A 24721-nucleotide genomic window follows, 5' to 3' on the forward strand; every position below is an offset into this window, starting at 1 on the left:
TACCAGCTTCCATTATCCAGTGGTTTACAATCTACTAAAAACAGACATAAGAACTCTGTTTCATAAATAAAACAGGTCTGAACTTCATATGTATCAAAATCATTCATACCAGCCTAAGAAGAGGACAATCACTTTATTCTAGCATCTCTCAAACTGTGTGCCAAGAGATTCTGGGTGTGCCCTGAGAGATAACAGAATTGTACATTTTTAAAAAGAAAGTAGCATATTTTCACTCATATACCGCGCTCCCGTATAAAACGCGCACACGGGTATAGCGCGCGGGAAACTGTAATTTATGTAAATAAATTTTTATATACCGCACATGCCTCCCCGACTCTCCCGTCGCCGCCTGACTCTCCTCTGGCCACCCCGACTCTCCTTTCTCCCGCCCCGACTCTCCTCTCCCCCTTGAAGTCCTGTCCCCACCCTGAAAGCCTGATGCCCTCCCCCCCCCGACGTCCGATTCAACCCCCCGCAGGACCGCTCGCACCCCCACCCCGAAGGACCGCTCGCACGCACCCGCACCCCCACCCCGAAGGACCGCTCGCACCCCCCCCTCATCATGTAGAAGCTCCTACCATTGTCCTGCTGCTTCCTCTTGGTGGTCCCGGCCCTTATGTGAGCCCTGCGTCTGCGCTGCTTCCTCTTCCGGTGGTCCCGCCCTTTCTCTGATGTCAGAGAAAGGGTGGGACCACCGGAAGAGGAAGCAGCGCAGATGCAGGGCTCACAGAAGTGCCTGGACCGCCAAGAGGAAGCAGCAGGACAACGGTAGGAGCTTCTACATGATGGGGGGGGACGGGAGGCTGTGGGGGTGCGAGCGGTCCTTCGGGGTGGGGGTGCCAGTGCGTGCGAGCGGTCCTTCGGGGTGCGAGTGCGTGGAGCGGTCCTTCGGGGTGGGGGTGCGAGCGGTCCTGCGGGGGGGTGAATCGGACGTCAGGGGGGGAACTATGTAAAAAAAAAAGTTGTAAAACGCGCTCACGCGTATAACGCACAAGGTTATGCACGGTTTGTAAAAATCGTATATAACGCGCGTGTTATATGCGTGAAAATACGGTACTTCATAAGTATACACTAGAATAAATGACATGTACGTTGCATACACAAGCGTCTGTATATGTTGCGAGTATTCGTGTGTGTAAGGATACAACCACCCAGGCAAGCATCATTCTTTGACGTGATTGGTCCTCGACAACTAACAGCAAGTAATTTTATTTTTATTGAGCAACAAAGCAATCAAGGCTTTGTTACTGTTTGCATCTTCTTATTTTTGCAAACTTGGATTTTCAGCTCTGAAATAAATTATATATATATATATTAAAAAAAAGAGAGAATGACTGCAGAGGGTGGATGATGAAATGCATGTCTTTTTCCTGACTGTCGAGCTTTGTTTTGAGTTAATTTGCACTCAAAAACAAGCACATCAATTGCATTGATTAGTAATTCTATTCTATCTACTTCAGTTTCACCATTATTATAATTACCCATACATAGCTTAAAGAACTTTTAAATAAATAACTCTCAAATTTATAATGCAAAGGCTTTCAATCAAAAAGTTTTCTAATGGAATATAACATTCAAAGGATAGCAAAATGCTTCTTGAGACTTGATCACTAAAAGTTAAGAACTTAAGAATAGCCTTACTGGGTCAGACCAATGGTCCATCAAGCCAATCCAGGTCACTAGTACCTGGCCAAAACCCAAGAATTAGCAATATTCCATGCTACCGATCCAGGGCAAGCAGTGGCTTCCCCCATGTCTATGGACTTTTCCTCCAGGAAATTGTCCAAACCTTTCTTAAAACCAGCTACACTATCCGCTCTTACCACAACATCTGGCAACGCGTTAAACCAGCATCAACCAAACTCCCAAAATTTAGAGCTTTGGGAGTCAAGCTCTGATCTCCCGCATGCTCTTGTTTAGCAGTCTCTAGTGCCAGGTAAAAGAATGTGAAAAACTGGAAGGGGGAATGCTTAGCAAATAATTTCCAGATTAAAAAGCATGGCCCACCAGAGGGCACGCACAGAGCGGAACAGAGGCATTGTAGAGGCTGCTCTTTATGAAAAGTCAGCGGCCTTGGAGATGATGTGGATCCAGGGTGTGATTCTACAGGGGTTCTCAGTTGAGTCCTCAGAACACACCTAGCCAGCCAGCTTTTCAGGATACCCACACTGAATAGGGAGAGAAGATGGGATTTGATACACTGCCTTTTTGTGTTTATAATCAAAACAGATTGGGACTTGTATACTGCCTTTTTGTAGTTTCACAACCACACTCAAAGCGGTTTATATACAGGTACTTCAAGCATTTTCCCTGTCTGTCCCAGTGGGCTCACAATCTCTCTAATGTATGTGGGGCAGTAAAGGATTAGGTGACTTGCCCAAGGTCACAGGGAGAGCATGCGCAGATGCTCAAGGCCCAGCAAGAAGAGGAAGCCCATCTTCAGGCACAGGACATGCCGGTGCCGGTGCCCAGGCCCAGATGACAGTAAGAAGCGGCGGGGGGTGCCCAATCGCAGGGGGGGGGGCCTTCGGGGGGAGCAATGCTGGTTCTCATGGGGGGGGGGGATAGAGCAACGCCGCTGGCCTCAGGGGGTGGGAACATATCAAAGCGAGTTTCCATTATTTCCTATGGGGAAACTCGCTTTAATAAACGAGCATTTTGGATTACGAGCATGCTCCTGGAACGGATTATGCTCGTAATCCAAGATACCACTGTATATGCACCAGAGACCAATGCCGGGGCTCGCTTTTAAAGCTTTCTGCGGTATTCTGAAAACTAGGAGGCAGGCGCAGGTTTAGGGAAGAATAGTGCTAGCTTCAAGTTTTCTGTAGGAGAAAAAGATCATTAGGTCAGGGTTAGCTATGCTTTAGTTTTCAAGGCTTAGGACTCCTTTAACAAAGCCACGTTAGCGGTTTAACGCGCGTAATAACACGCTAGCCGCTACCGCCTCCTCTTGAAAAGGAAAATGGTAAAACCAGAGAACATAATTTGAGGTTGAGGGGTGGTAGATTCAAAGGCAATGTTAGGAAATTCTACTTTACGGAGAGGAAGGTGGATGCCTGGAATGCGCTCTCGAGAGAGGGGGTGGAGAGGAAAACGGTGACTAATCAGAAAATAATATTAAATATTGAACTAAGGCCAGTACTGGGCAGACTTGCAAGGTCTGTGTCTGTGTATGGCTGTTTGGGGGAGGATGGGCTGGGGAGGGCTTCAATGGCTGGGAGGGTGTAGATGGGCTGGAGTAAGTCTTAACAGAGATTTCGGCAGTTGGAACCCAAGCACAGTACCGGTTAAAGCTTTGGATTCTTGCCCAGAAATAACTAAGAACAAAAAATTTAAATTGAATCAGGTGGGCAGACTGGATGGGCCATTCGGGTCTTTATCTGCCATCATCTACTATGTTTAGGTGGTAGTTTTTCGACTGGCGCAGGAGTTAACGCGTGCTAAAAATGTGTATGCGATAAAGCTGATAATGTGGCTTCGTAAAAGGAGCCCTTAGTAACAATAATTGTTAGACAGGGGCCCGAAGCAGCCTTTATTCACCTCATATGGAGAGACTCATGAAATGAGCTGAACGATTTAAAGAAAACACGTATAAAGCCCTTTTCCCAAAATATGTATAAATTAGATCACAATATAGGAAACAGTCTTGAAAAGTGGACTCATTACTGGGCTTTGTGAAATGGACCCTAATTGATTCTACTAAAAAAAAAATAATTTGAGCCACCTGCAAGCTAGACTTCTCTTTTATACAGAGGACTATGATATACCCCCCCCCCCCCCGCAAAGTCGCGGTACATAGTTCACAGTCCCAGTGATTCGCAGTTTTTTCCATCCACCTTTTCTTCGACTTGGGACCCCAGCGTGCGCCTCCTCCGGCCCCCCAATCCGCTCTGCCTGACTAGCGAAACCGGAGCCGCAGAAGCCACCGCCCACATCGGCACTCGCAGTAGCCGCCGCACCTGCAGCCTCCAATCCCCACTCCTCTTCCACATCCAATAATCATGGTTTTTTGAAGTTCGCGGGTGCTCCTGGAATACAACCCTCGCAAACTTCGGGGATATATTATTGTATATTTAACTTTTTTTGTCTTTTGACAAAGTGCACTCATTTTGGTAACTTAACCAAGATTATCCTATATAATAAAACCCTAGCCGCGCATGCGCACTCCTACCTGCGTGTTCTGTTTTCCCTGATCCGTGAGGTGTATGTCTGTGGCGGCAGGAGAGCACATGCGCGAGTCCCCAGCCTTCCTGCGCCTAACTACACTCGCGGCAGGACTGGCCGCCAGCGCTGGACTCCCTGCTCTCTCGCTGCAAAAAAACAGTAAGTTTTTCGCGGTCTCCCATCCCTTCCGACGTCTGACCGCCCCCCCACCCCCCCTTCCCTTCCTGTGGTCCAGACTCCAAACCTGTCTGCAGCACTCTACACACGCTGCTTCGGGGCCTACTGCCCTGATTTGCTCTGCTGCGTCTCTGATGATGTCATCAGGGACATGCCAGAGTAAATCAGGACAGTAGAAGGCCACGAAGCAGCGTGTGTAGAGTGCTTCAGACGCTGCTAGAGTCGGCAGGTTTGTCGGGACCACGGGAAGGGAAGGAGGGGGGGGGGGAGCAAGGAACTAAGGGAGCTGGCCAGACTTCTAGCACCCGTTAATGTAACGGGCTAAAATACTAGTTATGTAATAATTGCCTAGCAGAGAGCCCACTAATTTAATGATAATGTTTCTCTCTCTACAACAGTGCATCACAAACTGTGTGCCACAAAAGAGACGAGTCTGTCACTGCTGCCGCTAGCGCCTTGGCTCTGCCCCTCCCCCTCAACGGAGTAATCTCCAAAACCCGGCAGTTCATCTGGGTTTTAGAAGGCCCCTGAGCTCGGCCACAGCTATAGGGCCTCTGAGCATGCGTGGACATCAACGTGATGATGTCATACACATGCATGTGACATCATCAGTCAATGTCTGCGCATGCTCAGAGGCCCTGTAGACACGCCCCTGTGTTTAATGCGCCACGGCAGAAAAGGTTTGCTAGACACTGTTCTACAATATCGCTAAGACCTTCAGCCATACTCTCAACACCTCCTGGCCTAGACTACTGCAACCTGCTTCTCGCTGGCCTGATGCTACTGGTGTATAGAAACGTGCTATAGAAATGATAATTAGTATTAAAATGATATGCAAAATATGGTGATGCATTTATCTTTTAACTAAGCACGATCTACAGTGGATCACAGAAACCCAGGCCGACTTGGCCACCCTGTTAGGGGTGGTGTGGGAAGAGAGGAGCAGGAAACGGATGGAAACCTTTTGGCAGCCTGAATTGTGGATGTGGCGGTGACATCGCAGGCAACGATCAAGATCAGGACACTTTCTAGAGCTTGGATTTACAAGGGGGGATGATCTTGCATAGAATTTGAAGCATTCTCCAATGCTCTTCGGACAGAACGCAGCAGGAAGTCCACAGAGATTTAAAAAAACAAAAACAAGCCCCAAGTAGTCAAAAGAGATCATCCCAGCACACTTTGAACTACTTTGGGAGGTCTGGGAGAAGACCTGAGGAGATTGGCTTTGTTTTGTTTTCTGCCATTGAGGGACGACTGAAGATTGTTCAGGGGCCACAATAGTTAGAAAGTGAAGTATGGTCCTCCTGGGCCTACAATGTTTTACCTCTCCCTTGCTCTCATAGTCTCCTTTCCCTGGGTCTTGTAGAGGAACATCTTCCTGCGAGTCTTGCCGTTCTTGGGCTGCCCCTCTTTCTCTTTTCGCCCTAGTGGTTGCGCATGTGTATATCATCACACGTGTGCATGCCACTATGAAGACTGGCAGATGCCACTGTTGTCAAGATGGGAAATCTCTAGAGCTCTGGGACTAGAGGGGGGATTGGGTAACCGCACGGTCTTAAAAAGAAAGCGGCCATGGCATGGGGTCTGCAGGGATCCTTGTTTTAACTCCCACAGTCCTCACGGATACCGCTCACCCCATGTATCCACCCCCTCCAGCGGAATCCGTGAGGTCTGCGGGAGTTAAAACGAGGATTTTTAGAGTGAGCGAGATGTGTGAGGCCACGGGAGTTTTTTTTTTTTAATGAAGATCCCTGGGGACCCCACTCCACTGTCGCTTTCTTTATAAGGCCATGAGCTTTTAGTTCTGTGGGGTCTGCGTTTTAACTTCTACCCTTGCTGGCTTCTTTCTGTTTGTGGTTGGGATTGCTGGTCTCACCCTAGCTCCCCCTTTTGTAGTGTCCAGCTTTTCTGCACCCCAGTGCCCAAATGCCTTCTACCGGGGGGGAGGGGAGGGGGACAGAGCTAAAGCATACAGCCGTGGCATAGGGTGCGTAAGGAATCCTCATTTTACCTCCCACAGACCTCACGGATCCCTCTCACCTCCGAGGTAAGCACAGTTTTAAGGCCATGTGGTAGATATCCACAAGGTTCATAGGGTCCACGGGCTCCTTGTTTTACCTAGTCATTAGAGCAGTAAGCATGTGTCCGGAGTAACCTAGCGGTCAGTAGAGAAGGAAACCCAGGCCTATATCCCCCTTCTTTTTTTTCTTCAGTTCTTTCCTTTTAGTTCAATATTTTTTATTAAGTTTTATGAAAAGATACAGTCCAAATATATATTCAGATATATGTAAGACATTGGGATCTCGAAACTAATAACACTTAGTGTAACACAGCAGTAACTACAATCAATTGTAATTAGGTTTGAAATCTTCTAAGAGATCCAAAGTACTTGGACTGCTTATAAGAAAACAGTAAAGAAAAAAAGAAGGAGAGAAAAGAGAAAGTAAAGAGAAGAAGAGAAAGAGAGAGAGAAAGACAGGAGTGTCTATGAAACAGAATTAACATAGGAGTCTAAGAATTTCCAAGGCGAGTTGCATAGTGTCATGTTCATGGATAGTCGAGCAATATTTTTCTTCTCATAAGCATATGATTCAAATTTATGATACATGCACAAAGATTTCCACCAAAAAGTATAATCCAATGATGAAGAGGATTTCCAATTCTTTAATATATGCATAAGGGCAGTCACAAACATAGTGTCAATAAGTTTAGGAGGACAATTCGAAAGAACTGGTACACTTCTGGTGTAAAGTGTGAGCCCTCCAAAACCTTACTATACATTGCTAGAGGTCTGAAGGGAGTACTCGTCCAGAGGAAGCTAAACGACATGAACCTAGAGCTAGGAGTAAGGTGAGAAAGGGTAAGATTGGTGGAGGATTAGGGTGCAAAAGCAATAAAAATTACCCTCTGGGAATTTCGGCAGTGTCAGCAAGGAGTTGAAAAATGTACTTGTTTCGTACAGGGGTGGAGCCCAGCTAGCTAATGTTTTACAGTACTACATCTACTATTAATTATTTCTGTAGCGCTACCAGAAGCACGCAGTGCTACACAGAGTCACAAAGAATAAGAAAACAGTCCCTGCCCAAAAGAGCTTACAATCTAAACAGGCAAGAGAGACAAATAGGATGTCATGAATACAGTTAAGGGGAGCGGTTAATTAGCTGGCTGGGTTGGAGGGCGGAGGGGAGTACAGGACAATCAAGCCATTGTGACATCACTAAGGAGGTTGGCTCTTATTGGTGGAATGAGGCATTATGACATCACAATCTCAGCTCTGCTTCCCAAAGACAAACTCTTCACACTACTACTATGAATTATTTCTATAGCGCTACCAGATGCACACAACGCTGTACAGAGTCACAAAGACAGTCCCTGCTCAAAAGAGCTTACAATCTAAACAGACAAATAGGATGTCATAAATACAGTTAAGGGGAACAGTTAATCAGCTGGCTGAGTTGGAGGGCAGAGGAATAGGGTTAAGGACTGAAAGCTATACCAAAAAGGTGGGTTTTCAGTCTGCTTTTAAACAAGGGAAGGGGCTTGACGGACAAACTCGGGTAATTTATTCCAGGCTTAGGGGGCAGCTAGATGAAAGGAACAAAGTCTGGAACTGGCAGGGGAGGAGAAGGGTAACGTTAAGAGTGACTTAACTGAGGAAGGGAGTTCTCTGGGAGGTGTATAAGGAGAGAGAAGGGAGGAGAGATATTGAGGGGCAGCAGAATGAACACACTTTTTTTATATATAAATCTTTATTGATTTTCAAGTAGTAACAGTGCAATACATATGAATCTGAATGTATAACAAATCAAGAAATACACTTTGAACTTACAAAAGTTTGAAAGTAATATTCTCCCCCACCCCCTTTACTTAATAATATATTTGCAATTATTCTCCCAATAAACCACTCTTAAAGTAATAACACATCCCCCCTCCCCCCACCCTGGATGCGTAAGGAAATCAGACAAAAATTAAAGAAAAATGACAATTATATAGAAGCAATAAAAGATGCCAATGGGCTCCACACCAAATTAAATACATTACCATGCCCCAAGATTTCAGCATTCATTTTGTCATATTTGTAGCTGGAGCATAAGTTCGCCCCACCAGAAAGGAAAGTTAAGTCGATCATAGTTCTTCCAATTGCGTGTTATCCTCTGCATGGGGGAGGGTGTGGCCCAGTAGTTAGAGCTAAAGCCTCAGAACCCTGAGGTTGCGGGTTCAAATCCCACGCTACTCCTTGTGACCCTGGAAAAGTCACTTAATCCCCCCTTTGCCCCAGGTACCTTAGAGAGATTGTGAGCCCACCGGGACAGACAGGGAAATCTGCTTGAGTACCTGACTAAATGCATGTAAACCGTTCTGAGCTCGCCCTGGGAGAACGGTATAGAAAATGGAATAAATAAATAAAATGGCAATTTCATTTTCATCTCCTAGTTAGTCGGGTAAGAGGAAATCTGTGTTAATAGTAAAACCGGGGAATCGGATGCAATTTGAAATGTATGTGTAGTAACAGAACGCTTCACCTCGATGCACACACACACATATGTGCATATATTGTATTTTTTATGTTTAAATTGTTTTTATTAAGTATCACAAGAGTAAGAATGCTTATTACAAACACAGTTTCATAACATAATACAAAACCAATCCCCATCCACCCAACCTACCACCCACCCACCCTCCTTCCCACCCTGGCAGCAGCGGTAACAAGGTGGATTAAATGTAAATAAGAAAGAAGTAAAACAATTAAGTGTTCCAAACTTGGTTTTGAACGTAAGGAGTAAAAGTCAAGCTAAAGGGGTACCAACATTGATAAAACAATCGTCCAGTTTTAGTGGACATATCCACAACTTCCCGTCGTTCCAATAACATTTGGTGCAGCATTAACGCTCTCCATTGGGGGATAGTGGGCGGTTGTGGCGAAAGCCATTGTAACAGAATGCATTTCCGTCCCAGCAACACAGTTTTTCGGAGGAAGGCTGCACACCCTGGCTTAGGTGGGTGAAATCGAATCTGCAAAGTGAAGAGGAAACTGGGGTGCAGTCTCCAAGAGCATTTCCAAAGTTGTGCCACCAAGGTCACCAATTGTATCCAAAATGAAGATACCAGGGGGCAAGACCAGAACATATGTCCAAATGATGCCATAGGGCAAGCGCATATATTGTATTTTTAAACCTTTGATTACACAGAAAAATATCCGTCTTTTACTTGCTTTCTACGTGCAGCCTTGCTTTTACAAGTGCTGAAGTGATATTGAAGGGTTGTATTCTTTAGCTGCAATACCTTCTAGCCAGGATCCAGACTAAAGGTCTGCACGGGAACGGGGATCGCGGGTCCCACGGGGGTCCTGCGGTAATCCCCCCTAACCCATGGGACTCCCACGGGGACCCCCCTCTGGCCCACGGGACTCCCACGGGGATCCCCCTCTAGCGGGACTCCCACGGGGATGGAAGGCTTTGGAAGCAGGGTTCGTCCATATAATATAATGGACACGTCAGCCTTAGTAAAAGAGGGGGTTTATAAGTGAATTACCTGAACAGAAAACAAAAACAAGGGTTCCACCAAAGAGATTCCACAAGGAAAACAGCAGCGCAAACACAAAAGAGACTGTGGAATTGATGATCCTGTCAGAAGTAATTGCTGCTTTTAATGGGGACGGGCGGGGATGGAGATAATTCCTTGCGTGGATGGATGGGGATGGAGAGGATCCTGACGGGGACGGAGAGGATCCTGGCAGGGATGGGTGGGATTTCTGTCCCTGTGCAACTCTCTAATCCAGACGGAATCTGAAATCACCTGTTGCTGATTTTCTTTCCACTTACGCAAGCAGGATGTGGGCCAACAGGGCTGGGGAGGGTGAGATCAATCGCAGCAGACAAGACTTGGAAGGATTTGGGTGCTTCTCCCGAGGGACTGGAATTTGGAGAAAGGGGGAAGGCAACTTTTAGCCTTTTTAGCAGAATTTTGGATACTAACTCCTCCCCCTCCTTTTGTATCTGTAAGTCTCTAGTCCAGGGGTAGGGAACTCCGGTCCTCGAGAGCCGTATTCCAGTTGGGGTTTCAGGATTTCTCCAATGAATATGCATGAGATCTATTTGCATGCACTGCTTTCAATGCATATTCATTGTGGAAACCCTGAAAACCCGACTGTAATACGGCTCTCGAAGACCGGAGTTCCCTACCCCTGCTCTAGTCTCAATTTGTGAGTCTTTAAGTCAGGGGTGTCAAAGTCCCTCCTCGAGGGCCCCAATCCAGTCGGGGTTTCAGGATTTCTCCAATGAAAATGCATGAGATCTATTTGCATGCACTGCTTTCATTGTATGCTAATAGATCTCATGCATATTCATTGGGGTAATCCTGAAAACCTGACTGGATTCCGGCCCTCGTGGAGGGACTTTGACACCCTGCTTTAAGTGTTGGTCTTTGTAAAAAAAAAAATCAACAAATAATACTTATTGAGGATTTCTGTTTTTTCGATGTACATCGCCTTGAAACTTTGTCTAGGCCAGTGTACTTCAACCACTGGTCCATGGTCCAGTGCCGGTCCACAGGGCCAGCACGTGCATCAGGCCCAAAACAGTGTTCTTCAACCCCCGGTCCACGGTGCGATCGATGCGGTGTTATCTTCGAGCCAGCTCCCGCTTCCTAACTAATTCAGTGCACAAAGCCACAGGCAATGGCTCCTACGGGCATCCTGCGCTTGAACCGGAAGCCTTCTCTCTGACGTTGCAACGTCAGAGGGAAGGCTTCCAGATGAGGCACTGGACGTGCAAGGTGCAATTAGTACTATTATGGGGGCGGGGTCTGGGGTGGAGATTGAGTAGAGATGGGCGGGGTCTGGCCCACAACTTTGCCCTGTGTTCTTCAACCGCCGGTCCACAGAATAATTCTTTTATGTCCATAGGTGTAAAAAGGTTGAAAAACACTGGTCTAGGTGATTAATCAAATGTTTAATGAAACTTGGAAGAGAGCAAAATGTTCCTAGAACCAGTGAGGTGCAGACGAGAGTTAGTGGAGAGGAGGGCGTGGTTTGAAAAGCAGGTGCTGTTTGTAGAGGGGGAAGAAAACGCCCCACGAAAAGAAGGAGGAGGAGCCTAGCACAGGTGAGGCAGTTAAGAGCTGGAGTGTGAAAACTAGTGAGACAGGTCCGGGGCAGGTTTATTAGGCAAAGGCGTGGCGTACGCGGGCGTCTGAATCAGATGAACGCGTATAGGGAGGAGACAAGGAAGGAAGGGAAGAAAGAATGATCTTTCTAGGTTTGTTGAAAAAGGAAGGGGGCACTGAGGTGATCTTGCTCCGCCTAGCCCGAATCGATTCCAGGGCCAGGAGATCTGGGGACTAATTGTCTTCCAGGGCCGGGATAGCAAAGTCTTGTCTGCACCTGATACATGTTGACATCAGCGGTTTCACCCCCGGGGGCAGATCGGAGCACAAGGAGTTCTTTCCCGGAGCCCGATTTTCATCTCTGAAAAAGGCAGAAAGTAAGCACCACGAGACTCCCCATCCCCACCCTTCCTTCCTGGGACCTGCCCACGTGTCCGGCCATCACCTCCCCCCAAGTCCTGCTGAGAAACTTGATCGAGTGGGCTTTAAACTTCATCTGACAGGCTAAGGCTAAAGAGAATTAAATGTTGTTTTACGGAAGCCTCTATTATGTCTTGAAAATGAAAGGGGGGGGGGGGGGGGGGAGTTTCATGTCTGTGTTAGCTTAAGCTCTGCTGATGCTACCAGTGATCAGGAATTAAAGTTGGACGTCTTTGATAGCAGCAGAGAAAAATCAGGGATTTCCTTTAAAAATGCAGATAAATATATTAAGCTGATAAAGCTGGCTATACCTAGATGTATGATTTAGATTAGATTGATATGCAATCGAGAATCGTAAGCCAGTACCTTTCCACATGTAATTTATATTAGAGAATGGCACAGGGACACATTTGTCCCTGTAGGAATTACATTTCCCCTTCCCATGAGTTTTGTTGCTATCGCTGTCCTGTAAGCTCTGCCTTAACCGCACTAGCCTCGAACACCTATGATTTTAAAGCGTTTGAGGCTTGTGCAGATGAGGACGGAGCTTAGGCATTGGTGGAATGAGGCATTGTGACATCACAGTCTGAGCTCTAGAATGTTGCTACTTAGGATTTTAAAGGGTTTGAGACTTGTGCAGGTGAGGACGGTGCTTAGGCATTGGTGGAATGAGGCCTTATGACATCACAATCTGAGCTCTAGAATTTTGTCACTTAGGATTTTAAAGTGTTTGAGCCTTGTGCAGGTGAGGACGGAGCTTAGGCATTGGTGGAATGAGGCCTTATGACATCACAATCTGAGCTCTAGAATTTTGTCACTTAGGATTTTAAAGTGTTTGAGCCTTGTGCAGATGAGGACGGAGCTTAGGCATTGGTGGAATGAGGCATTGTGACATCACAGTCTGAGCTCTAGAATGTTGCTACTTAGGATTTTAAAGGGTTTGAGACTTGTGCAGGTGAGGACAGAGCTTAGGCATTGGTGGAATGAGGCCTTATGACATCACAATCTGAGCTCTAGAATTTTGCCACTTAGGATTTTAAAGTGTTTGAGCCTTGTGCAGGTGAGGACAGAGCTTAGGCATTGGTGGAATGAGGCCTTATGACATCACAATCTGAGCTCTAGAATTTTGCCACTTAGGATTTTAAAGTGTTTGAGCCTTGTGCAGATGAGGACGGAGCTTAGGCATTGGTGGAATGAGGCATTGTGACATCACAGTCTGAGCTCTAGAATGTTGCTACTTAGGATTTTAAAGGGTTTGAGACTTGTGCAGGTGAGGATGGAGCTTAGGCATTGGTGGAATGAGGCCTTGTGACATCACAATCTGAGCTCTAGAATTTTGCCACTTAGGATTTTAAAGTGTTTGAGCCTTGTGCAGATGAGGACGGAGCTTAGGCATTGGTGGAATGAGGCATTATGACATCACAATCTGAGCTCTAGAATGTTGCTACTTGGGATTTTGAAGTGTCTGAGGCTTGTGCAGGTGAGGACGGAGCTTAGGCATTGGTGGAATGAGGCATTGTGACATCACAGTCTGAGCTCTAGAATGTTGCTACTTAGGATTTTAAAAGGTTTGAGACTTGTGCAGGTGAGGATGGAGCTTAGGCATTGGTGGAATGAGGCCTTATGACATCACAATCTGAGCTCTAGAATTTTGCCACTTAAGATTTTAAAGTGTTTGAGCCTTGTGCAGATGAGGACGGAGCTTAGGCATTGGTGGAATGAGGCATTATGACATCACAATCTGAGCTCTAGAATGTTGCTACTTGGGATTTTGAAGTGTCTGAGGCTTGTGCAGGTGAGGACGGAGCTTAGGCATTGGTGGAATGAGGCATTGTGACATCACAGTCTGAGCTCTAGAATGTTGCTACTTAGGATTTTAAAGGGTTTGAGACTTGTGCAGGTGAGGATGGAGCTTAGGCATTGGTGGAATGAGGCCTTATGACATCACAATCTGAGCTCTAGAATTTTGCCACTTAAGATTTTAAAGTGTTTGAGCCTTGTGCAGATGAGGACGGAGCTTAGGCATTGGTGGAATGAGGCATTATGACATCACAATCTGAGCTCTAGAATGTTGCTACTTGGGATTTTGAAGTGTCTGAGGCTTGTGCAGGTGAGGACGGAGCTTAGGCATTGGTGGAATGAGGCATTGTGACATCACAGTCTGAGCTCTAGAATGTTGCTACTTAGGATTTTAAAGGGTTTGAGACTTGTGCAGGTGAGGATGGAGCTTAGGCATTGGTGGAATGAGGCCTTATGACATCACAATCTGAGCTCTAGAATTTTGCCACTTAAGATTTTAAAGTGTTTGAGCCTTGTGCAGATGAGGACGGAGCTTAGGCATTGGTGGAATGAGGCATTATGACATCACAATCTGAGCTCTAGAATGTTGCTACTTGGGATTTTGAAGTGTCTGAGGCTTGTGCAGGTGAGGACGGAGCTTAGGCATTGGTGGAATGAGGCATTGTGACATCACAGTCTGAGCTCTAGAATGTTGCTACTTAGGATTTTAAAGGGTTTGAGACTTGTGCAGGTGAGGATGGAGCTTAGGCATTGGTGGAATGAGGCCTTATGACATCACAATCTGAGCTCTAGAATTTTGCCACTTAAGATTTTAAAGTGTTTGAGCCTTGTGCAGATGAGGACGGAGCTTAGGCATTGGTGGAATGAGGCATTATGACATCACAATCTGAGCTCTAGAATGTTGCTACTTGGGATTTTGAAGTGTCTGAGGCTTGTGCAGGTGAGGACGGAGCTTAGGCATTGGTGGAATGAGGCATTGTGACATCACAGTCTGAGCTCTAGAATGTTGCTACTTAGGATTTTAAAGGGTTTGAGACTTGTGCAGGTGAGGATGGAGCTTAGGCATTGGTGGAATGAGGCCTTATGACATCACAATCTGAGCTCTAGAATTTTGCCACTTAAGATTTTAAAGTGTTTGAGCCTTGTGCAGATGAGGACGGAGCTTAGGCATTGGTGGAATGAGGCATTATGACATCACAATCTGAGCTCTAGAATGTTGCTACTTGGGATTTTGAAGTGTCTGAGGCTTGTGCAGGTGAAGACGGAGCTTGCAGGAATGGAGCAGGGATAGGAAAAGAACTCGTAGGGATTGGGCAGGAAAATTAGCTCCCGTGTCATTTTTTAATTTATATGTGAGCCTATCAGCAAAGTACACACCATGAAAGCTGGTGCATCCTTACCCTTTAGTTAACATTCTGTAAAAAGTCGTTTACACACCTTCCTGCTACCTAAGACTAGGCCGGTTCTTTGATACATATAATTTTCCCCCAGAGAGCATGGTTTTTGCAATGTCAGACATAGGCATTGTATAGGAAGGTCTTTATGAAAAGTAAACGACTTCTTTTGCAAAAATAAGACTTGGGCCTCCTGCAACTGGATAATAATATATTTTGACTCTAATATTTTATGACGCATTCAATTTTTTATTTTTTTTTTAAAAACAGGTGAAATTTAATTAGCGTGAACGCAAACTGATGGAAGTATTGGAAGACCCGTATCGTTGGCTTTGATAGCTTAGCCAATTAGCGCTTTTTATATCCAGGAATGTGGACTATGTGAAAAGTAGTTGTTAAGCCCCCAAGAGAGATCTTTTAAAGTTCACGGGCATTAATAGTCATTGGACTGTAATTGTACCGTTTAGACAGGTTGGTCAGCATGTTTACATTTATAAAAACACACATGTAAACTCTATGGGTCATTAGGGCATAGACAGGGGGTGGGTAAGCAGAGTGGGCAGACTCAAAGGTACACAACGCAAGAAAATGTTTGACAACCTTCTGGCAACACAAGCAGCAAAACTCAACCATTCCATCTCCAACTTACTGACAACATCAGACAACTTCAAAATATTTCGTAAAGAAACCAAAACCCTGCTTTTCAAAAAATTCATCCAAATTCATCAAAATTCAAACCCTCTCCACCTACCTCCAACTAATTCACCTACCTCCAGACAATTCACCTACCTCCAGAGAATCCACCTACCACCAGATAATTCCCCCCCAAATACCCCACCTAAACATATTTCAAGTTAACAGACCCCTAAAATAGATTGTAATCTTGCCTACTCTAACTGTATTCCATTTGCTAATTCACTCAGTTCAGCACAGTCAGTTTACTATCCAACCCGTAAGGTCCCCTAGAATTCTATCCAGCTACCCCCCTTATAAAAAAAAATGTATCTTCACTGGAAAATGTCCAGTCAAATCTTTTGTAATCCGCCTTGAACTGCAAGGTATAGGCGGAATAGAAATCCATAATGTAATCTTCTATGTTTATGTGCTGGCCTGAATGCTTCCACAGGGGCGGGTAGGGGTAAAACGCGGACCTGACGGACCTCGCGGATCTAAACCCACACGTCCTTAAAAATGTGTCGCCTATAGTTAGTTTCTGGCTCTGACAGACCTCGGTGACAATTTAGCGCTGACGAATCCGTCTCAGCATTGGGAGGGGAAAGTGTCACCGAGGTCTGTCGGAGCCGATTTACTGGGGCTGCAGGAAACCGGATCCTAATACTTTCTCCTCCTTTTGTTCTGATTCATAAGCAATATTCAGACAATCATAAAAGTTTTTCCATAGCTACGCACAAATGCAGTAGAAAAACTCACGCTCTGTTCAATTTCCCTTCTGTAAAAGGTTGTAAAAGCAAGAAATTCCTAAATCGCTCTTTAGCATCTCAGGCAGCTTCTCGTGAAAAAGAATTTTGATCACTGTTGCTCACAGCTGTTTCTTACAGACATTTTAGAAAACAGCTAAAAACTTATTTTTTCTCTCCAAATACCTGACTAGCTGACTCATTCAAATATACGATTATGTTTAATATTTATAATCTTTTGTAAACCGCGTAGAACTTTTTGGTAACGCGGTCTGTAAGTATAATGTTATGTTATGTCAAAGGTACAATAGTGTAGGAAAAAAAGAAATAGATTTTATCTTGGTAGCCCTATAATTAGAGCATGCCAAATAATAATTCAGGCCTGCCTCTCCATCGGAATTCTGGATTCTACAGTATTCCAGGTAGTGATGGGCCAGCCAGGTATCTGAGAAAGGGCCGTCTTGTTTACAGCTAGACACTAAGGGCAGAAGGTTTGAGTTGTTCAGCTGGGCGCTGTGTTGCTAAGAGCTTCTATAGAAGGAATGACCATACCCTGAGGGCACCTAAGTGAAGTCCTGTTTTGTGTGTATATATTCAGTATCAATCCAGCGGGAATTTCACTCTCCTTTTAAGTCACGTGACTGAAACCCCCTGTGTGTGCTTGGCATTTTCTTATGCTGATATACAATTCATTTATTTAACATGATATAGTGCAGGTACTGACATCCTACAGTAAAGAGGAATATTTGTGTAGGTTGTGATATTTTAAAGGCTAGCGAGAAAGAAGGCATAGTTCTTATGTGTTTGGAGACTTCACAGGTTTCAGAGTTCAAGTATCGCAACCTGTATAGATTTCAGGAAGAAGCAAAATGACTTTTTTCTTTGGATCTTATGATCTCCATTTCCCGGCGGCAAAGTAGCTGATACTTTGCCACCACAAACACTGGAAAAATAATAATTTAACAGTCTACACTTCTCCCTCAATATTCGCGGGGGTTAGGGGCAGAACCGGCCCACAAATATTTAAAAAACCCACGAATAATATTCGGGCCGGTTCTGAACCTCCCCCCCCCTCGCCTTCCCCCGGAATCCCAGACCTTACCTTAAGCTCTCTGAGACTCCCCGGAACCTTACCTAGTGGTCTAGCGGGCTTTCAGGGCAGAAGCAATCTTCCTATGCTCCTGTCTCGTGCAGATCACTCATAGGAAATGGCTGCCGTGAGCTGAAGCAGAACGAGACTTAGGGGTGATCGTCAGTGAGAACATGAAGACTGCCAATCAAGTGGAGCAAGTTTCATCCAAGGCAAGGCAAATCATAGGTTGCATACGCAGGAGTTTCGTCAGCCGTAAGCCTGAAGTCATTATGCCATTGTGCCATTATGCCATTAGATCCATAGTGAGGCCCCACCTGGAGTACTGTGTGCAATTCTGGAGGCCGCATTACCGTAAGGATGTGCTGAGACTGGAGTCGGTCCAGAGAATGGCCATTCGGATGGTCTCGGGACTCAAGGATCTCCCGTATGAGGAACGGCTGGATAAGTTGCAGCTGTACTCACTCAAGGAACGCAGAGAGAGGGATGACATGATCGAAACATTCAAGTATCTCACAGGTCGCATCGAGGTGGAAGAAGATATCTTCTTTTTCAAGGGTCCAGCGGCAACAAGGGGGCATCCGTGGAAAATCAGGGGTGGGAAACTGCACGGGGACACCAGGAAATTCTTTTTCACTGAAAGGGTGATTGATCGCTGGAATAGTCTTCCACTTCAGGTTATTGAGGCCAGCAGCGTGCCTGATTTTAAGGCCAAATGGGATAGACACATGGGATCTATTCACAGAGAAAGGTAGGGGAGGGTCATTGGGTGGGCAGACTAGATGGGCCGTGGCCCTTATCTGCCGTCTATTTCTATGTTTCTATGTTTCAGTCTCAATGTCTGGTGGTAACCCTATCCAAGGATTAAGGCCCACTTTTTCACATTAGAGAGAGATTTCTCTACATTTTACAAAGCAGTTGAAAACCTTATTTTAAATTAGCTTCTAGTTCTAAATACTATTTTGTGATATTTGGCCATTAGTTTAGAAACAAATCTTCATGTAAATAGAGGCATTTCCATATGTGTATTTATTGCTTATGTATTGGTATTTATTTATCTTGCACATGGAGATCTACACCTCAAATGATTAAAGGAGTGTGGTTTGGATGTGGCTTGGGTGGGATGAAAATCCACCTGTGTACTCATTTTGCAAAGGAAATGCACGTCTGTGGGATCTTTCCCCTGTGGATTTTATACCAGCTAAAAGGCACACAAGGGTTTAAAAAAGTGTTCATTTTATGGCGAGGGCTTTACATGAGAGATTGAGATTCTTTCTCCTTAATCTGTCTCTGAAATGAAACCAAGTTAGAATTGTCCCATCACTACTTAATTGACTGCACTTTAGAGCTGTTTATAAAAACCTAAAGTTGGGAAAAATTGTACAAATTGAAGCGTTTCTTATGAATTTGACTGCGCTTGATTAGAAAATGTGGTTTTTTGGGGGGTTTTTTTTTAGCACAACCTGGGGGTCGCTCAAAGCCACTGATTATATAAAGCTTAAAATTTTCTATTTTGCTTAATGAAACAAATTTCTTGGGGTATTCTAGCTATAACTTTTATGTTTTCAAGCTCGGCAATAATACATTTGATACAGTGGCATACCAAGGGGAGGGGGGCGGTCCACCCCGGGTGCACGCCCCAAGAGAGTGCACAGCCGGCCACCCTCCCTACTGCTGCTTTCCTTAACCAGCAGCAGCGGCAAACAGGGGTGTCCGCTGGTGCTCACTCCGGTGGTTCTTCAGCTTCTGGCCGGCTCCCCTGCTCAAAGCCGCGGGCGCAGCTCCTCACGTGATCCGCGGCTGCATCAGATGCGTTCCCTCTGATGTCACAGAGAGAAGGCTTCTGACGCAGCCGTGGATTGCGTGAGGTGTAGACACCCGCGGTTATGAGCACGGGAACCGGCCAGAAATTCTGGACAGGGAAGAAAAATGTTGTTGCTGCACAGGGAAGGGGAGGCATAGAAATGTTGTTGCTGGATAGGGAAGGGGGGGGGCGTAGAAATATTGCTCCAGCACAGGGAAGGGGGGGAGAGACATGCTGCTGCATAGGCAAGGGGGGGGGAGAACTGCTGCACAGGCAAGGGGGAGAGAAATGCTGCTGCTGCAGCACCCAATTGGGGAGAGAGAGGGAAGGAGAGAGAAGGAAGACAAGGGAGAGGAACCAGAGATGCCAAATCCATGGGAGTGAGAAAAAGAAAAGGAGATACCAGACCATGGAGGGGGAGGAAGATATGCCATGGCATGGGGGGAGGGAAGGGAAGGAGATAGAGATACCAGGCCATGGAGTGGAAAGGAAGGAAGGAAGGAAGGAAAGGAGAAGAGAGAGAGAGAGAGAGATGCCAAAGCATAGGGGAGGGAGTGGAGACAAAATGGAGAGGGGGTGAAGCTGAAATGAATTATGTGCAAAGGAGAGAAGGGACCCAGGATATACAGTTTATTGAAGGGGCATAGAAAGAGGGAAGATGCCATATGGAAGAGAGAGAGGGTGGACAGTAGATGGAAGGGGCAGAGAGAGTGTGGGCAGTAAATAGAAGGGGTAGAGAGAGAGGGCAGAAGCTGTGTGGAAGCGGAAAAGAGAGGGCAGATGTTGCATGGAAGGGAGAGAGGACAAATGCTGTATAGAAAGAAGAGAGCAAAGAGAAGATGATTAAAGCAGAAATGACAAAAGGTAGAAAGATTTTTTTTGTTGTTGCTTAGAATCAAGTAGTATTGTAACTATTGATAAAAGTTTATAAATAGGAAATGGAAATAAGGCAATTTTTGGGACTAAACCCCTTTCCTCAGGTCAGGACAGGATACCATAACAGCAGTATACTGTACTGTTCTGAAGAAAGATTTGGCCTCTGAAAGCTAATTGAAAAATGGATTAGTCCAATAAAATGGTATTTTCTTATTTCTCATTTCTCATTATTTGCTTTATTTTTATTTGTTAATTTGTAAAGTGGTGATTGTTATGTATCAGTTTTTTCAAATTTATATCTACTGTCTTTATATTTTGCACAGTATTAGAGGACATGTGTTACTGTTTTTGTGGTGTTGGTGTTGCATTGTATGCAGAGTCTGGTTTCTTGGTGGTTCAGTTTAACTTTTGTTTACATATTTCTATTTTTAGTTTGTGATTATTCCATTTTGGGCGAGTGTGTATCTCTGTTCTGTGTGTATGAAAAGAACACAGTTTTCAGTTGGCATTGACTACAGGATCAATTGACTGCGGGATCTGGCTTGTTTAGTTTTACAATGTATGTGTTGGTGTTCTAGTGCTCACTGCAGTGTTTAAGATGCTGCCTTTTCCTAGGTACACTCTCTTGTTGTGTGATATGTGGATTGTTACTAAAAATCATATTTTTCATGTAGATGGGGGGGGGGGGTGTCGCCTATGCCAGGTACGCCACTGATTTGATAAAAAGATATTATATGCAAATATCTAGCAGTATTTTATTAAACGAACCTTCAATATCTATACTTTTATTGTGGAAAGTAACAGAAATTTACCATACTTTGCTAATAGCTAAACACGTGCACTTTGGCATAGTCATCTACCAATGGTGTTCCAAACTCTCAAGCATTCAACTAAGGCCTTACTACCCTGTTTCCCCGATGGTAAGACACTGTCTTATTTTTTTTGGAAGGCCAAAATATGCTCTAGGGCTTATTTTCGGGGGGATGCCTTATTTACATTTTTTTCTAAAAAGGGGGGGGCTGTCTTATTTGACGGCTGAAGAATCGGTCGGCCGAAAAATCATAAGAACATAAGAAATGCCTCTGCTGGGTCAGACCCGAGGTCCATCGTGCCCAGCAGTCCGCTCACGCGGCGGCCCAACAGGTCCAGGACCTGTGCAGTAATCTTCTATCTATACCCCTCTATCCCCATTTCCAGTAGGAATTTGTCCAATCCTTTCTTGAACCCCAGTACCGTACTCTGCCTTATAACGTCCTCTGGAAGCGCATTCCAGGTGTCCACCACACGTTGGGTAAAGAAGAACTTCCTAGCATTTGTTTTGAATCTGTCCCCTTTCAACTTTTCCGAATGCCCTCTTGTTCTCTTATTTTTCGAAAGTTCGAAGAATCTGTCCCTCTCTACTCTCTCTATGCCCTTCATGATCTTGTAAGTCTCTATCGTATACCCTCTAAGTCTCCTCTTCTCCAGGGAAAAGAGACCCAGCTTCTCCAATCTCTCAGAATATGACAGGTTTTCCATACCTATTATCAGACGTGTTGCTCTCCTTTAAACCCTCTCGACTAACGCCATATCCTTCTTAAGATACGGCGACCAATATTGGACGCAGTACTCCAAATGCGGGCGCACCATCGCCCGATACAACTGCAGGATAACTTCTTTCGTTCTGGCTGTAATACCCTTTTTGATTATACCAAGCATTCTATTCGCTCTCTTAGCTCTCTACCATGTAGGGCCAGCTTTATCCATTCTACCATATATTGTACCATTTAATGTCCCCAATGTTCTCCATCAGGGAAACACAGTAAAGAGATCATTCTGTAGTGCAGCATCAGAGGGGACTTGACAATGTGAAACCATTGTTTATATACCGTATGCATTTTAAACAGGCTTTATATACAGTAAGTGGTATTGCTCACAGCAAAAGAAACCTGTCTGCGTGTCTCACTTTTTGGATGTTCCGGCCGCGAACAAACTCCTGCAGTCTCCGTTAGGGAGGGATGAGGGAAGCTGCCTGTGTTTCCTTGCGCGGAGTCACGTGCGCGCGCTGCAGTCCCGTCACTTCCTCCTCTTCACTTCATGACGAGGCACGGCACGCAGCCATGGAGGCAAATACGGTAGACGGAGGGACCGCACGGAGTCACCCACCGTACCACCCGATTCGGGTAAGCGCAGGTATCGGTGGGTGGCTTATTTGCGGGGGGGGTGCCTTATTTTACATTTTTTTCTAAAAAGGGGGGGCTGTCTTATTTGATGGCCCTGCCTTATCATCGGGGAGTCAGTTATCAGTTTAAAACCTCGCTCGGCATGAGGCCTTGTTGCAAGGACTTGTACAGCATTGCTGGCTTTATCCTATCTCAAGAAATCTTGATTTGAATAAACTTTATTTTGGATTTAAAAAAGAGTCTTGATTTAAACGTTACATTGTGTCCAACTCCTGCTCCTTTGCTTTTTCAATAAGTGAAAGATCCCACAATTAACTCGAAGACTGATCTTCAGCGTATGTTACATATTTGTTTCCTTATCTTAACAGCAAGGTAACTTGAGTGGTAGGGTGTTTTTTTTTTTGGTTTTTTTTTGTGGGGCAATTTTTTTCTCCTCTTCCTTTGGCCTTCTAGTGGGTTATAACTAAGGTGATCATAGTCCAGTTTTCGGGCCGACTGTCCCATTGTTCTGACCCACCACTTCAGGATACTGAAATGTCCGGTTTTCAGGGACAGTGTCCCGAAGCTGTGTGCGGGGATACCGGGATGACCGATCGCTTTCCCTCCCTGCTGTGCCGATTCAAAGCCCAGTCCGCTGCCGCTGCTTCTTGCCTTCTTCCCGACGTCAATTTTGATGTCGGAGAGCAAGTTCCGGGCCAGCCAATCGCTGCCTGACTGGCCCAGAACTTCCTCTCTGACGTCGGGAAGAAGGCAAGAAGCTGCGGCGGTGGGACCGGGCTTTGAATCGGCACGGCAGGGGGGGGAAAAGCGATCGGCCGTCCCGGTATCCCTGCGCACAGCATCGGGACGCTGTCCCTGAAAACGGGACATTTCGGTGTCCCGAAGAAGTGGGTCGGGACAACGGGACGGTCGGTCCGAAAACGGGACTGTCCCGTTGAAAACCGGACGTATGGTCACCTTCGTTATAACACTATGAGCCTTTATTTACAGCTGCTTGAGGGTTTTATGCCCTCAGTCTTCACTTGTATCCCAGCTGTTGATACAACAGACCTTGGGCAGGGGGTCACACATTATAGCTTTTTTCCAAAACATGATAAATGTGTACCCTGGGTATAATCACAAGGTATCATTTTGTAGGGTCAATGCCTCTGCAGTGTCTCCAGCGGCAACTGGCATGAGGGGCAGGAGCCTGGACCAAGACTGGAGCCAGGTCTCCTACATAAGAGTATACTCGTTGGACCGGTGTGGTGCCATAAAGTTCTATCCTGCATTAAAACATCTTGCTGTTAAATGGCCAAAGGAAAAACATCCCAAAAACGAAGCGCCAATGTTTTGCTCTGCTCATCGCTGCCACTGAGCCACCAGACCACCCCTACCAGAGAAACGTTAAACTAATGGACCGCACACTGGTTAAGTCAATAATAAAGGGCTGTGAAAAATGGTGCTCCTGGACTTGAGCAATTAATCACAAACCAACCATATAGGAAAACATAAGGTCAAGCGCCCCGTGAGAAAGGTCTGGGAGTAAAGCAAAAACATCAATATCTTACGAGTGTGTTCCTTTTTATTTATATTGGGTTTAACTCTGTGCTCAACGTTCTCGCTTACCAGCCATAATTTTGTAGTCATGACAGTTGGCCCTCTCCTGGCTTTTTTTTTTTCATTTATCTTGCAACCCTTCGTGCATTAAAAAAAACAAACCCAAAACCAAACACCTAACTCTAAACCAGTGTAACGGCCCAGGATATAAGTCCATGGCCATCCTCCCAATTCTACCTCTTAACTTTCAGTAAATCTATGTATGACTTTTGAAACCAGCATGGATGTAATACCCACGGTGTATTTGCATAGGTGGGGAAACATTTTTCCTTGTTTTGCACCGCCCTGGGAAGGGAGGATATGTTTGAAAAGGTAATGTATTAAATAAGACGTTGCCTAAATGTTGGCTGATGCCTTTATCTCTGCATTCTTCAGTAGAAAGTTATTCACTCGAATCGAAGATAAGATTATGTAGTGGCAGAAAGGAAAGAAAAGATTTTGTCCTGGAAGGCACTATCGCCTCCATAACACCACTAGACAAATTACACTGCACGCCAACTTTCTGTGAGAGGTGGTTGGGGGAGTTGACGGTACTTCCAAGCTGTTAGCTCAAGTTTAATTGTTCCCTTATGGCAGGGGTAGGCAATTCCAGTCCTCGAGAGCCGGAGCCAGGTCAGGTTTTCAGGATATCCACAATAAAAATGCATGAGATAGATTTGCATCTCAAGGAGGCAGTGCATGCAGATCCATCTCGTACATATTCATTGTGG

At 45.4% G+C, this 24721-nt stretch overlaps 1 protein-coding gene across 2 annotated transcripts in view; it reads left to right on the forward strand.

Moving 5' to 3' along the window:
- Nucleotides 1-11462: 11462 nt before the first annotated feature.
- The window catches only part of TMEM184A (transmembrane protein 184A), a 48436-nt gene continuing 35177 nt past the window's right edge, over nt 11463-24721 (forward strand). The window contains exon 1 of one of the 2 annotated variants that reach the window (XM_033962550.1): nt 11463-11825. The gene's annotated coding sequence lies outside the window, so the exon portion shown is untranslated. The remainder of the gene's footprint in view (nt 11826-24721) is intronic. The other variant, XM_033962551.1, reaches the window with a different exon arrangement.

This window comes from Geotrypetes seraphini, chromosome 11 (genome assembly GCF_902459505.1).
Source record: "Geotrypetes seraphini chromosome 11, aGeoSer1.1, whole genome shotgun sequence".
In the NCBI taxonomy this organism is placed as follows: Eukaryota; Metazoa; Chordata; class Amphibia; order Gymnophiona; family Dermophiidae; genus Geotrypetes; species Geotrypetes seraphini.